General features: G+C 47.7%; 1 long non-coding RNA gene across 1 annotated transcript; it reads left to right on the plus strand.

Annotated features, from left to right (window-relative positions):
* Positions 1 to 36: 36 nt before the first annotated feature.
* Positions 37 to 13,804, plus strand: LOC141277411 (uncharacterized). The gene is made up of 3 exons (XR_012328785.1): positions 37 to 2,204; positions 6,265 to 6,378; positions 13,503 to 13,804. It is a non-coding gene; the product is annotated as an uncharacterized lncRNA (long non-coding RNA).
* Positions 13,805 to 13,921: the final 117 nt, after the last annotated feature.

The following is a 13,921-nucleotide window of genomic DNA, read 5'->3' on the forward strand; positions in this document are numbered from 1 at the left end:
GGCCCGGGAGGGGCGGTGGCCCCGGGGCGTGCGCGCGCCCGCAGCCTCCCGGGGGCGCGCGCGCACGCCGCGGCCGCTCCCCCGACTCGCGCCCCGGGCCGGAGACTCACGTTCTCTCGCGAGCCCGCGACCGCCGCCGGGCGCGCGCGGGGAGGTGTCTGCTGGGCGGAGTCTTGTGGTCACGTGACCTCCATCGGGGCCGGGCGCCTCCGCCCGGGGCAGGCACCTGGGGAGCCGGCCTTTCGGTTGCCCTTGAATTGGCTGCACCCACTTAGGTGCAGAAGGGCTACTTCCGACGGCCCGGGCGGCCGGAGACCAGGTCGCGGGCACTGCCCTTTGGGCTCCCCAGCCGTTCCCGCCGTTCTTACTCCTGGTTACTCCCCGCCGCCGGCTGTCACGTAATTTCGAAGTCTTTGGTTCGAAGTTATACAAACAGCGAGCGTGAGCTTGGAAAGTTTTTGGTGCATTTTCTTAAAGTGGGTTCCTTGACATCCCAGAACTGTGACCAGACGTCATCCATCCTCCTCCAGCCCCACCCGCAGCTCCCTTTGTCATTCTCAGACCTTGCCGTTCCTCTGAGATGTGCCAGGAGCGATTGTTGATGTTTCGTTGATGTGGGTTTCCACCCGAGCTGCCGCGCTGAAATCTGGACAGTAGCTGCCGGAGGGTGAGGTCATGGTGAAAATCCCCCTTCACCGGACACTGTGATGCAGGCTCTTCCCTAGAAGGAAGCAGATAAGCAAACAGACCGAGGACAAGAGCCGGCAAATTTTAGGTTTCCTGCCAGATTGCAGAGGATATGACCAGCCGAGGGACTTTTTTTCTATCTTAGTAGCGGATTCAGGCCAGGACACCTGAAGGGCTGCCAGGAGACAAGCGACAAGTGACAGCTGGCTTGGCAGAGAGACTGCATCGCAAGGACCCCGGAAGCCGACTTCTTCTCTCTTAGTATTCTAGTTTACAGTGGAAAAAGGCATTTGGGTCGGTCTCTGTTTATGGTAGTGCAGCCCTAATGCTCCTTGATTGGGGCTTCTGGGGCTCAGAAACTTCTGTGTCAGGCACTGAGGTGAGAAGGAGGTCAGCAGTCTGAGAGGCTCATGAACACGTTTAAATTTAAAAATCAGTGCTAATCAGTTTACTGGCCGGGTTGGGTTAATGGCTGAGGAGCCTCATGACTCGGTAAATTGGCTGCAGTAAACAATACCTACAGTAGGATTACCTCCTGTTGTCCTGGCCGAGCCCACAGGGGTGGATAAGCTACAATATACAAAGTAGGGTCAGTTCAACTCCAGTATCTGTGGATTGATAGGGTCAGAAGCACTAGGCCATGCCTTCAGGCAGAATCGATGGTAAAAGTCCACCCGGGATGCAAGATATCTCTGTAGCCTCAGCTAGTGTTTGGGAAGTTCTGTTCTCCAACCATGAGAGGACGGACCTCTGCCCAGGACAGGGATATAGCATTGGCCCCCAAACACCCATTTCTATGTGGACTTCAGATGCTAATTTGAATTCTACAAAAGCAGGAAGAGAGAAGCCTATCAGTTAGTTAGTTAACATCTTTTTTTCTTTTTCCAGTAGTGTGTGCAACATAATTGGAGAACCAAGGATCTCTAGGAGGCAGGAAGGTATTCCCGCCCTGCCAGTTCATGTTGTGACATGTAGGCCAGCAGAGAAAGTTGTTCCAAGCCCTGCCTGTAACCTTCTGTTGGAACGAGCTTGGCTCAGATCAAGCCCAGCTGCTCTAATCAGTGTTTCTGAAAAAAAGAGACCTCTTTGGGCCCAGCCTGGAGTCTGGCTGCAGTTGTCCAACTGCTTCTAACTGTCTGGTCATCAAGCCACCTTGAAAACATGAGCATTAAAATGAGCTAGAGGTTTGGTGACTCCTCGGAAAGTTAAACATAACAATTGCCCTATGACCCAGCAATTCCACTCCCAGGTATATACCCAAAAGAAATGAAAACAGGCGTTCAAAGAAAAAAATGTACACCTGTGTTCATGGCAGCACTATTCAGAAGAACCCAAAGGGGTGAACAACTCATAAATCCATCAATGGATGGATGGATGGATAAACAAAACGTAGTGTACCCATGGAACGCAATTATTCAGCCATAAAAGCAAATGAAGTACTAACACATGCCACAATGTGGATGAACCCTGAAAACATTAATGCTACATGAAAAAGCCAGTCACAAAAGGCCACACAGGTAAGGCTCCATTGATATGAAATGCCCAGAATAGACAAATCCATAGAAACAGCAGATTAGTAGTTGCCAGGGGCAGGGGGAGGGGGGAACAGGGAGTGACTGCTTAATGGGTATATGGGCTTTCCTTTTGGGGTGATGAAGATGTTTAGGAACTAGATAGCGGTGATGGTTCATTCACAGAACATTGGGAATGAACTAAATGCCCCCAAATTATACACTTTAAAATGGTCAAATGATGAATTTAATGTTATGTAAATTTCACCACAATAAAAAAAAATGAAGTAGGGAAAACAATAGTTTCCATAAAAGTCTTTGGATTCATTTAACATTGTGCAATATTCAGTGAATAGAAGTGTGATTATGGTTTTTGGGGTTTTTTTTTTGGCCGTACAGCTTGTGGAATCTTAGTTCCCTGACCAGGGATTGAACCTGGGCCCTTGGCAGTGAAAGCACAGAGTCCTAACCACTGGACGGCCAGTGAATTCCCTGATGATGATTATTTTAAAGTAGTGCTAACCGTTTAAATTATTTGCACCAGAAGCAAATCCACTCTAGCTGTTGCTTCAGGTTACGTTGTAATGATATTAGTGATATTCTAATTTTCAGATAGTTTCATAACCAAAAATAAATTCTGAACTTTTTAAGGGAATATAGAGTTTTTTGGTTGGAATTGGATTGGCTGGCTACTCCATTTTCAATAGACCCAGATGTGAATTCATTGGAAACATCTGTATTAGCCAGTTAATCCATATGCAAATGAGGGGTTCAGATGCCCAGAGGAGCTGTGATAAAATGATTAAACAGTTAATTAGTGGCAGTGCTCTTGTCTTTCTGGAAACTCTAAGTCTAGTGGCAAACAGTCTTGCTAGATAAATAATGAAGGTGTGACTAAAATTGTAGAAATGCATTTCCAGATGGCTTTCCTACTCTAATGTGGGCACCTTATGAAGGATCCTTTCTAGCAATACTGTCGATTTCTGAAATCTACTATTTGTTTTTTTTTTTTTTTTTTGGCTGTGCTGCTTGGCTTGCAGATCTCAGCTCCCCAACCGGGGGTTGAGCCGTGCCCCCTAGAGTGGAAGCACGGAGTCCTAACCACTGGACCACCAGGGAGCTCCAACCATTTGTAACTTGCTGTGGGAACTGAAAGAAAGTTTTCCTATCTTATAGTCACAGTTTTTAAAAAAGTGGCATTACTTAGCCCGTTTACCAAACTCCATGCCAAATAACTTCGGGCTGTTTACAAAAATCAGTATTTTCCACAAAGGACAAAAATTTGTCACCCTCAGACATGTTCGAAAGAATGCGCCAGAGGCTCTAGGAACAATTCCAAAAGAAGAGTTAAAAACAAAAATGTTTTTTTTGGAATGATGGGACATATAATTTAAATAAGTGTATCACCTGCCAAGGTGACTACTCACTACTCAGGACAGGACCCCACCCATTTAAATGTTTATTTAAAAATCAGTCACATTACTGGATGGTGAAACCATGTGTTAATTTTCTAACAAGGATGACGACATATCCACGGTTCTCGTTACTGTACTGTCTTCTGTCTCATCATCAGTGTTACGAATAGGTGGGTTCTAATTCTTTCTTACAGGTAAAACAGGCATGGGTTTTTCATATCTTCCTTTCTGTCCCAGGAGGAAGGGAATTCTCTAGTCCTCCCATAATACAAATCCCTTACAGTTGTGTGTGTGTGTGTGTGTGTGTGTGTGTGTGTGTGTGTAATGTTTTAACTGCTGCAAAGCACTTTGACCTACTTGATCTCATTCTCTGCTCACAATAGCCTGACAGGAACACCCAGCATTAAGGTCACTCCCAGAGCAGGAGGAAACTGAGGGAAGAAAGGTCTGAGTGATGTACTACGCACAGCCTCCCTCAGCCTGGCTACTTGCAGAGCCAGAACTAAGAAATCCCCCCTTTTGACTCTGAACTCAGGGCTCTTTCTGATATGCCGAAAAGCGGTAGTTCCCCGAGTGCCCAAGTGTATGAAGATCAAATTTAAGGAACAAACAGTTAAGTTTATTTGTTTATTTGTTGGGTGGTTGCTTGGTCTGTTTTCCCAGCCCCTTTCGGGCTAACTGCCACCTCAAAGTTTACCAGCTTTTAGGCTGATTCTACTAAGATGTTCTCTGATGGAGTTCAGGCTCTGGTTTGTAAAATGTTCCAGGTGGTTGATGTAGAAATAAGAAAAGAGGACCCACGCTTCTGGCAATATTTACATGGTGGCGGAAGCCCCAGATGTTCCCTTAGCGTGCGTTCCATATGAAAAGGCAACTTCTTTTGTTATGAAATGCAGTGGTGCCCCTACCAGAATAAGCCTCTCATGGGGAAAGTTTTGTATGAAATGCAGCATGTGGAATTGCATTGTCAGTGGGTTTTGTTGCTGTTGTTATTAAAGGAGAACATGATTTTAATTACTGGTCGTGTTTTTCTCAGCCTCCGAGAAAGATCCATGAGCTGGTGTTGACAAGCTGTGACCTCACTCAGCTTCTCCAAAGTCAAAAGCCTGTGTCTGAAAGACACACACCAGCTCTCGTAGAAACCCTTACACCTTGCTTACTGCATCGGACGCATTTATGGGCAGTCTATTTATATAACACTCAACACAAGGCTTTGGTTGGAAATCTGAAGCTCTTTCTGGGAAACTCAAAACATCCTAGCTCAATCTCTCACCTTTCTTTTCCCTTACAGCTTTTCAAGGTGAGGATGACTTTTTATGTTTTATTGGCTGTAAATGGGCTGCCCCTTGCCAGTAACAGGTAAAGGTCCTCTAACATAAGCTCTGTTTCTCCAAAGAAGTTTAAGTGTGCAAAATCTCAGCTGATTCCTCTAAATTAACATCCTCTGCCCCCAGTCCAGCTGCTGCATTTTTTTTTTTTTTTTCCCTCGGAACATGGAGTAGCAGGAACCACGATCCTGGCTAGCTGGCTAGCCGGGCATCATCACACGTCATGGCCTATAGACCTAGCATTTGCCTCAGTATAAATGCCAGGACGTGTTGACCATCGTGCAGTAAGGGCTCACCCAGGGGCACTGAGAAACAGTCCACGTTGCCTTTGTCAGACTATGACAGCCTGGCTATCCCTGGAGCAAATAATGTCATCGACGTATCTGTCTCCAAACTCCTGTGTCAGCTGCTAAGGAAAAGGAGGGCTAGCTCAGGGCAGGACTCAGGGAAAGGAACCCACTGCTGAATCAGAATCACAGTCAGAGGTCTGGAAAATGAGCGCCGGCCCCAGAGGTCCTTCTCTCGCTTCAGCTGCTGCCTGTACCCTGGCCGTGGGAGGGTCATGCCAGACCCACACACGAGAAAATGGAGAGGAGATAAAAGCAAGAGGGAGCATCTCTGTGTGTGGCAAGCGGTTTTGTACTGTGATTCCTTTCCCTTTTTCTGCTAATACACAGAATGGTAATAGGAAAAAGTCCCTCAAGCAGCGAGTTGAGGTTATCTGCTTTTCCGGTTAAACCACACGAAGCACATCAGATTGTTTGCTAGTCGTTTCGTTTCCCAGAGAGGGTGCAGAGTACGGGAACTTGGGGAGAACTCAGTTAACGTATCCGAGCCTTGCCTCCCTATCTGTAAAATGGGAGTATCGATACCTAAAGATATGTCCTGAGGATTAAAGTATAGAACAAATGCACTCCATCTCAGCCCATACAGGAGAGATTCAGTTTTAGATTATTTGAGGACGAAGCTACCAAACTTCTTTAAAAACCTTCTGAAGGTTTAGCAATATTGTGCTGGTCAGAACGTCGTCCCAGGTACTTCCTGAGCTCTCCCTTCTATGGTTGAAACATCTCTCTTCTAGAGAACCATATTCAATATCCTATGATAAACCATAATGGAAAAGAATATATGTAAAAAAAGAATGTATATATATGTATAACTGAATCACTTTGCTGTATAGCAGTAACTAACACAACATCGTAAATCAACTGCGCTTCAATAAAAGGAAAAAAGAAAGAAAGAAAGAAGAGAGCAAAAAACAATCTCTTCTCTCTCCTGTGCTCAGATTCACTCACAGACGCTGATGTCTCTCTTCCCCAACAGGGTCTGTTGATAACAACAGTGAGAAAAATACATGCATATTGGATGTTGTCCCCCAAATCTGAACTCTGAAGTAGGGCGGGGTTTATTCATTTTCAACAGCACCAGGAGTGTCAGGTAAGGAATCACCTCAACCAGAGGGCAGAGGTTCCAGTGGAGATGTCAGCACGGTGCATTCAGAGCATGGGCTCTGTCTTCTAATCTGTAAAGTGGGTGCAATAATCTCAGCGTATTTGGGGGGAGTTATATAAAATGACAGAGCAGGCTTTTAGTCTGTGTCACCATGTTTCCTTCAGTCAAAAGTATTTGCTTGGGCTTCCCTGGTGGCGCAGTGGTTGAGAGTCCGCCTGCCGATGCAGGGGACGCGGGTTCGTGCCCCGGTCCGGGAAGATCCCACGTGCCGCGGAGCGGCTGGGCCCGTGAGCCATGGCCTCTGGGCCTGCGCGTCCGGAGCCTGTGCTCCGCAATGGGAGAGGCCACAACAGTGAGAGGCCCGCGTACCACAAAAAAAAAAAAGTATTTGCTTGTCCAACTGATAAAGCAACAGCTGCGTCATCAAGGTCATGGGGATGAGGGAATGCCTCAGCCCACACACCATGCTCTGTGCACACCCCTCCCTACAGCCTCCATTGGACACCCCTTGCCCTAGGGGTGGGTGCATTTAGTGTGGGGGGGAGCACAGGCTATGGGTGGGTCCCTTGGCCTCACCCTGTGAGTAGGGACTGCAGCAGAAGAGCGTCAGAGCAGGACCTTCTAAAGCACAGGTCGGGGGCAAGGGGGCTTCTCTTGCCTGGAGCTAGGGCAGTACTGGCTGGGAGGGTATAATGAGATACCATCTAAATTGCCCCATTTTACAGACATGGGGCCTAAACTAGACCTCAAAAACCTCCAACTCCCCAGGCCCTTGAACTGGGTCCTCCCGGGGAAACCTATGAATGCTCGGCCGAAACACTGCGTAGAAGTCATCCCTTAGCCAGTCCCGGGCCGGGGACTTCCGCTCCTCTGGCAGGGGCATCGCCGTCCTTCCCAAGGCCACCCTGGGCAAGAGATCAAAGAGTGCTCTGTGCGACAGCAGACACACCGCGCGCTTTGGCCCAACCTCAGTTCTTCCCTTACCCTGGATTTCTGCTCAGGGCCTGAGGGGAAGCAAAGGAAGTGACCCCAAGTTAAACCCAGCTCCAAGGGGACATGGGGTTCCGTGGGACCACCTCAGGCAGGATGTGAGGCCCTTCAAGCAAAACCTCACCCACCATCCCCCATCCCAGTCTTGGTCCCAGTGAACTGTAACTGTCCCCTCCCTCACCCACTGCACCAGAATGTGGCCCCAAGACAAGGGACACAGCCAACTTCCCTGGTACCTTCAGCATCGAAGCAGGTGATTTAAATCAGTAGAGGCACCACCTGCTGCTCCCAGATTGTTTTCCCGCGTTTCTGAGGGCTGCCAGCTGGACTTGCAGCCCTCCAGGACTGGAGGGTCATGTGCGGTGACTAGAGGGACTCATGGCTCAGCCCCGCTTGGCAGAAGCAGGGTCCCAGATCGTGCTACGTGCTCTAACTTGGCACTGCCAGACACTACCACATTATGAGCTGTTAAGTGACTTGAACTAGCTGAAGGGTGTGCACGGGGTGGGGTGATTGGGACACACCGTCACACTCTGCACATCGATCAAGTGGCCTGCTCACAGCCGGCAAGCAGGATGGCAGGGTTTGCCTGTGTGGGCCAGGAGAAGCTAGAACTTGAGCCCTCGCCCTTCTCAGCAGCAGATCCATCGTGGCTGCCCACGCCTATCAGACATGAGCTGGGGCCGCAAAGAGCAGCAGCGAGAGGCAGGCAGGGGTGGGATCAAATCCCAGCTTTGCTGCCTCACGCATCTACCATGAGAATCCTGGCAAAACCCACCTGAACTCTCAGAGCTTCAGTTCTGTTATCTGAAAAATGGAGCTAATTATGCCCATACCTCACGGAGTTGCCGAGAGGGCTCAGTATGATGGTAAAGCGCCTGACAGAGTGCCTTGCCCACATAGGTGTCAGATGATGTAGCGTTTGCTGCTAGGTGTTGGGGATTGAAGGTGGTCAATGATTTTGTTATATAAATATGGAGATTTAAAAAAAATACAAAGTTGTGTATGCTAAGTTTTAAATGTACTCTACTGATCACTGCTTCAGGAATCTAGAGTTTTGAACGTGGCTGTTTAATAAAAATATAATGCAAGCCACAGACGTAATTTTAAACTTTCTAGTAGCCACATTAGAAAAAAAAAGTGAAATTGATTTTCACGATAGAGTTTATTGAACCCACCATATCCAAAATATTTCAACACGTAATCAGCGTACGGATTATTACAGACATATCTTACATTCTAATATATTGGACTGAGTCTTCAAAATCCAGTGTATGTTTTTACATTTGCAGCGATCTCAACTCAGATGCTAAGTTTTCATTGAGGACATCTGGCCTGTATTTAGACTTCATACAATTTACAGTTGAAAAAATAGAGTCACAAAACCAAATTGTTCCCAACAGACGTAAACATTTCCCAGTACCTGAGCCGAATTTTTTTTCAGTCTTTACATTTAAATTAATTAAAATTTAAATAAAATTTAAAATTAAGTTCCTCGGTGTCACGAGCCACATCTGAAGTGTTCAGAAGCTACTTGGAGCTAGTGGCTGTTTCCTGGGCCAAACCATGGGAGGTGCACGGAAGCCTGGAATGATTGTTTGCAGAGAAAGGAAGGGCATTGCAGGCAGGTGCCCGGCATGTGCCCAGGACACCGTGGGAGCCGTCGGTTTGATCAGAATCAGCCAGGTTAGGTGGACGAGGCATGGTGGTGTCAGGTCACAATGCTGAGATTTTATTCCGTCGCCGAGTAGAAAGCACAGTAACACTCTCGAGCAGGGGGCGGGCGCCACGTGCAGTTTTAGTCTGATGCACCTGGCGCTGGTGCCCGTGAGGGGACGAGAGGGAGGGGGCCCAAGCCAGGAAGAGCAGCTTGGAGGCGGCTGCAGTAATTCAGGTGTGTAGGGACAGTACCTGGCTGGCGTGAGAGCGAACAGAACCGTCCGGAGACTCCTCAGAGGCAGCCTCCACAGGACTTGGAAAGCCACGAGCCTCTATAGTGTGAGGGCAAGGACAGAGGCAGACATGCTAGGAGGCTTGGGGACCGCGTGCCCGCTTGGGAGACTGGCTTGACCCTGAGAGGTTTAAGGAACCAGGGTGCTTCTGCCCGTCAGAAAGCAACTGCCCGAGACAGATGCCTGAGCCCGGGCCCACGAGACTGTTCTTCTTTTTTTTTTTATGGTTTGTTTTTTTTTAAGCAAATATATAATTTATAGCATCCACTCCACCCTCTGAATCACACGGTGACCCTGGACTTTGCCCAGAGTCTCTGAGATTGTGAAAGACACTCCTTAATTCTAGGGAACTCCTTGAGGTGCTGGGTCCAGGCTGGAGCTGAATTAAAGACTTCAGAAGTTGGAGGAAAAGTTGAGGCTGCAACGGCTCCCTGGCTAGTTTTTCACCCCCCTCACACCCTCCCTGGGAAAGCATGACTTGTTTTTTGGGGTTTTTTTACATCTTTATTGGAGTATAATTGCTTTACAATGGTGTGTTAGTTTCTGCTTTATAACAAAGTGAATCAGTTATACATATACATATGTTCCCATCTCTTCCCTCTTGCGTCTCCCTCCCTCCCACCCTCCCTACCCCACCCATCCATGCGGTCACAGAGCACCGAGCTGATCTCCCTGTGCTATGCGGCTGCTTCCCACTAGCTATACACCTTACGTTTGGTAGTGTGTATATGTCCGTGCCTCTCTCTCGCTTTGTCACAGCTTACCCTTCCCCCCCCCATATCCTCACGTCCATTCTCCAGTGGGTCTGGGTCTTTATTCCTGTCTTACCCCTAGGTTCTTCATGATATTTTTTTTCTTAAATTCCATATATATGTGTTAGCATACGGTATTTGTCTTTCTCTTTCTGACTTACTTCACTCTGTGTGACAGACTCTAGGTCCATCCACCTCATTACAAATAGCTCAATTTCGTTTCTTTTTATGGCTGAGTAATATTCCATTGTATATACGTGCCACATCTTCTTTATCCATTCATCCGATGATGGACACTTAGGTTGTTTCCATCTCCGGGCTATTGTACATAGAGCTGCAATGAACATTTTGGTACATGACTCTTTTTGAAGTATGGTTTTCTCAGGGTATATGCCCAGTAGTGGGATTGCTGGGTCATATGGTAGTTCTATTTGTAGTTTTTTGTTTGTTTGTTTTTGTTTTTGCGGTACGCGGGCCTCTCACTGTTGTGCCTCTCCCGTTGCGGAGCACAGGCTCCGGACGCACAGGCTCAGTGGCCATGGCTCACGGGCCCAGCCGCTCCGCGGCATGTGGGATCTTCCCGGACCGGGGCACGAACCCGCGTCCCCTGCATTGGCAGGCGGACTCTCAACCACTGCGCCACCAGGGAAGCCCTATTTGTAGTTTTTAAGGAACCTCCATACTGTTCTGCATAGTGGCTGTACCAATTCACTTTCCCACCAGCAGTGCAAGAGTGTTCCCTTTTCTCCACACCCTCTCCAGCATTTATTGTTTCTAGATTTTTTGATGATGGCCGTTCTGACTGGTGTGAGATGATATCTCATTGTCGTTTTGATTTGCATTTCTCTAATGATTAATGATGTTGAGCATTCTTTCATGTGTTTGTTGGCAGTCTGTATATCTTCTTTGGAGAAATGTCTATTTAGGTCTTCTGCCCATTTTTGGATTGGGTTGTTTGGTTTTTTGTTACTGAGCTGCATTAGCTGCTTATAAACTTTGGAGATTAACCCTTTGTCAGTTGCTTCATTTGCAAATATTTTCTCCCATTCTGAGGGTTGTCTTTTGGTCTTGTTTATGATTTCCTTTGCTGTGCCAAAGCTTTGAAGTTTCATTAGGTCCCATTTGTTTATTTTTGTTTTTATTTCCATTTCTCTAGGAGGTGGGTCAAAAAGGATCTTGCTGTGATTTATGTCATAGAGTGTTCTGCCTATGTTTTCCTCTAAGAGTTTGATAGTTTCTGGCCTTACATTTAGGTCTTTAATCCATTTTGAGCTTATTTTTGTGTATGGTGTTAGTATGCAGAAAATTATAAGACATTGATGAAAGAAATTAAAGATGATACAAACAGATGGAGAGTTACACCATGTTCTTGGATTGGAAGAATCAACATTGTGAAAATGACTCTACTACCCAAAGCAATCTACAGATTCAATGCAACCCCTATCAAACTACCACTGGCGTTTTTCACAGAACTAGAACAAAAAATTTCACAATTTGTATGGAAACGCAAAAGACCCCGAATAGCCAAAGCAATCTTGAGAACGAAAAATGGAGCTGGAGGAATCAGGCTCCCTGACTTCAACTATACTACAAAGCTACAGTAATCAAGACAGTATGGTACTGGCACAGAAACAGAAAGATAGGTCAGTGGAACAGGATAGAAAGCCCAGAGATAAACCCACGCACATATGGTCACCTTATCTTTGAAAGCATGACTTCTAACGTGACTTGAGGCTTTGCTATGTTGTAAGGGAAAGGACAGCTCCCCGACCTAACCACGCCCCCTCCACGCCCCCTCCAAGCCCTCCTCCACACTCCGCTCCCCCCACCTCCACGCCCCCCCCCCCACCCCGGGCTCCTCTAATCCTCCTGTGGCCTGAGTCACTGTGATGTCCAGTCTCCTCCTGCGATGGTCCAGGTCAAAAGCAAGCCTGTGGCTGCTGGCACACAGGGAGGGACTGACCTATAGAGGGTGAAGCCAGCCTAGCACTGCCTGGTCTGGACACGTGGGGAGCGTCTGCATGGGCCGGGCACTGTGCCGCGTGTTGTGGGGTACGAAGGGGAGGGCGTTTACGGGAAGGTTGCAGTGGGCGAGGCCAAGTGGCCAACTAGCCATCACAGTGCTAAGTGGGGAACAGGGACAGCTGATGTGTTAGAGCACATCTACCAGCCTGGGAGCTCGGCTGGGGCCTCGGAAAGCAGGTGAATGGGATCTGAATTGTTTTGAAAGAAGGGAAAGGGAAGAGGGAGAACGGGAAGGTGGGCGTTCTGAGCTTTTCTTATTGTCCTGATGAATGAACCTAACTGGAGGGGTTGCAGGTAGTTCTGTGCGGGACACAAAGGGGACACGTACGTGACCGTCATGGCCCCAGTGTGTGCAGAGCGGTCCTCTTCCCCAGGCGCGTCCAAGCAGCTATGCACTCACGGGCTGGTTGGGGCTGGGCAGGCAGTTCCTCCAGGCACTGGCTGGGCACCAGATGTGGGTTCTTCTAGGTCAGGCGGCTCGAGGATGCAGTTTGTATAAACTGCAGGCATGGCCCGAGCACTATGTAAACATAGACTATCTCCCACTCCAACGTTTCCTTTGGGGAGGTCCCTCTCCAGCTGGGATGCTCGATTCCAACTTTCTTATCAACTTGCGCTTCCTACCCTGATATAAGGAAGCTATTAAAGTCTGGTTCCTGGTATTGCCTTGATCCCCCAGGCCATGCTTGCATTGAAGTGAATGCCCCCTTAGAGGAAAACATTCTTCACCTTTGAGAATTCTTTAGCCTCAAATGTCCCACATCAAACAAGCCTGCAAGCATTTTGAAAATGTTTCTCCAAAGCCTTATGCCCTTAACGTTTACTTTCTACTCCAGCTAGTTTATGCCTATTTACTTGGCTTTTGCGACTCTCCTTGGCAAAAGGCAGCCCAGGCTGCCTCTCTCACCCTATTTCTGGAGTTTTTTCCTTCCCAATGTTAGTCTCCTTTTTACTATCCCTTAAATAAATCCCGTTCACCTCTTTTAAAATTTTCCTCCTACTTCCCCTGTCTCCCCTTTGCCCTTCTGATTATCAAAGTCCTACCCTCCTCTCTGTCCAAGTGCCACAGAAACAAGGAATTTGAGGAAAAAGAAGTGGCGACGGACACCCCGCAAGATCGAGCTGTTAAACCTCCACGCATTGCCTAAGCCCTCTTACCTTCATTTTTCTCCCTCTCATCTGAACTCCTGTGGAAGTTATAGTCTCTGCCACACAATTTAGGACGTGGTGGTGGTCAGCCTCCAACGCGTCTCTACTCCAGGTGTTCACACCCTTGTGTAGCCCCTCCCAAAATGAACAGGGTCGACCCCCATAGCTAGTAGGTTATTGTGGCTCAATAAAAAACAGTAAGAGACACTGTGGCTTCTGCCTCTCTTGGATTATTTTGCAGGCAAGGATCCAGCTGCCATATTGTGAGGACTCAAGCAGCCCCACGCAGGGGTCCACGTGGGAAAGAACTGAGGCCACTGCCAACGGCCAGCACCAACTTGCCAGCCTCGTGAGTGAGCCATCCGGGAAGCAGATCCTAGTCAAGCCCCAGGTAATGGCTTGTCTGCAGCCTCTTGAGAGATCCTGAGTTAGGACCAGGCAGCTGTAAGTGGCTGCCGAACTCCTGACCCGCAGAGACTAATAATAAGTGAGATAATAAATGTTTCTTGTTGCATTAAGCTGCTAAGTTCTGGAGTGATTTGTTATACAGACATAGAAAACTAATTCAGAACGTAAAAATAAAAGTGATAGTAATCATAATAGTAATAGCAATTAATATTACTGAGTGTTCATAAATGCCAGGCACTGCTTAACACTTTA

This window comes from Tursiops truncatus, chromosome 20, assembly GCF_011762595.2.
Source record: "Tursiops truncatus isolate mTurTru1 chromosome 20, mTurTru1.mat.Y, whole genome shotgun sequence".
NCBI lineage: Eukaryota > Metazoa > Chordata > Mammalia > Artiodactyla > Delphinidae > Tursiops > Tursiops truncatus.